Raw genomic sequence first — 2,511 nt, 5'->3', positions numbered from 1 at the left:
AAAAATTTCTTATATTTATTAAAAAGTTTTTTTAATATAAAAGTATATTTTTTTTATAAAAATAAAAAATATTTATAAATAAATATAAAAAAACCTTTATAAAAAGTTTAATAATTAATAACTTATTTTATTATACTTTTATAAAATTTATTTTTTAATTAAGGATTAGTAAGTATAATATTTTATTTACTATTACTATAACTTTAATATTTATATAATTTTTAGTATAAAGGTAAATAATAATAATATAAAAAGTTACTTTTTAAATAATATAAGCTACTTTTATTAATTTATTAAAGTAATATTAAATATAATATATAATTAAAAATATAATTTTAAAAATACTTATATATAAAATAAAGTTTTAATAATTACTAAATACTTAAGGCTTATTAAAAAATATTTTAGTAAACTATAAGTAATTATATTATTAAAGAGACTTAGTTTAATTAATATATAATATTATATTACCTATAGGTTTATATTTTTAATAAAAAATATTAATTTTAAAATACTTAAGGTTTATAATAATAATTATATTACTTTTATTAAGCTTAAAATCCCTTATTACTATATAATATATAAAAAACTAATTTTTAATATTTTATTTAGTAAAAAAGAAATTTATTTATATTAACTATTATAAAAATTAATATTTTATAATTTATATTAATAAATTCTTAATTTAAAAATTATTATTAGATTTTATAAAAAACTAAAAAATATTATATAAATTATATTAATATAACTTAAAATTTTTATAAGTAATTAATTAATTAATTAACTTTTATTTTTTTCTTAATTTACTAAATAAGTAAAAAGCTAATTAAGTAAATAAAAAATAAAATAATTACTAAGTAGCCTAAATAAATTAATACTTACTTAAAAAGTATAAGAATTTAAATAAATTATAAAATAGCCTTAGGTAATTATAACTTAATTATAAATATTAAGTTTAACTAGGATTTTATAATTTAAGAAAATAACTAAAGTATACTTTAGTAATTAAAAAATATAACTAAATATTTAAAAAATAAAAAATTAGTAAAAGTTTACTTAAAAAAATTAAGTAATAAAAAACCTTTTTAATTTATAAATTAAAAAAAAAGTAAAAAGCTTTTTTAATTTATAAATTAAAAAAATAATAAAAAATTCTTTATTTATAAATTAAAAAAACTAAAAATATAAATATAAAGTAAAAGTAGTATTTAAATATATTTTTAAAAATAATTATTAAGTTAATTATAAAAGTATTTATAATAATTATTCCTAAAGCTTTTATAAAAAAAAAAGCTAAAGATTATTATTAAAAGTAAAAGCTTTATTACTTTTAAAAAAAAGTATTTATAGAATATAATTTTTTTTTAGTTAATTAAAGAGTATAAAAAGTTATACTTATATAAGGTTATACTTATATATTAAAAGTATTATACCTATATATTAATTCCCTTTTATATAATATTTATAAAATTATTTTTAAAAGTATTATAATTATAATAACTTAATTAATAATAATAATACTTTATAAATTTATTTAAAAACTTATTAATTAGGAAATATAAAATTATAATAAAATATATATTATATAAGTTAATATAAATAACTAAAGAAAAAGAAATTACTTTATATTTATTAAGTTAATTAATATAATAAGTAAAATTATATATATATTTATAATATAATATTTTATAATTATAATAAATTAATAAAAAGCTAAAAATAATAATAAAATATATTTATATTTTTAAAATATTAATATTTAATAATAAATTAAGCTTTAAAATTAAAAAAAATTATAATAGTAATAATTAACTTAAAACTAATTTTAGAAATATTATTAAGTAAAAATACTTTATTTTTATTATAAGTTAATTAATAAAAAATATAAAATTAATTTTTAATTATAAAGGAAATATTAACTTTTTAAAAGCTTAATATATTTATAAAGAATTAAATATACTTAAGTATAATACTAAGGTTTAAATATAATTAATTAATTATAGTTTTCTTAAATATAATATATTTATTCTTATAAAAATAAAATATTATAATAAATTTATAAAAATAAGGTTTAAAAAAGTAAAAAATTATAAAATTAATTATAATAAAAAAAAAATAATAACTTAATTATAAAAATAATAACAAAGTATTATAAAAAGGAAAAGTAAAATTAATTATAATATTATAAAACTTAAAAAAAAAGCTTAAAGTTATAATAATATAAAATATTTATTATAATTAAATATAATTATAAGTTTTTAATTTACTAAGTAATAAAAGTTATAGTAAATAAAGTAAAATAAATATAAGGTTATAATAAATTATAATTAATATATAATTACTTAAGTATCTAAAGGTTATAAAAAAATTAATAAATTTTATTAAAATAATTATATTATATTATAATATAAGGATTATATTTTAAAAAAGAAAAATTTATATAATAATAAAAAAAATAATAAGTTATATATTATTAATTATATTATTATTTATAATTATTATATTTTTATT

This window comes from Trichoderma aggressivum, assembly GCF_033847375.1.
Source record: "Trichoderma aggressivum f. europaeum strain CBS 100526 chromosome Unknown scaffold_104, whole genome shotgun sequence".
Lineage (NCBI taxonomy): Eukaryota > Fungi > Ascomycota > Sordariomycetes > Hypocreales > Hypocreaceae > Trichoderma > Trichoderma aggressivum.
This window is presented reverse-complemented; position numbering follows the sequence as displayed.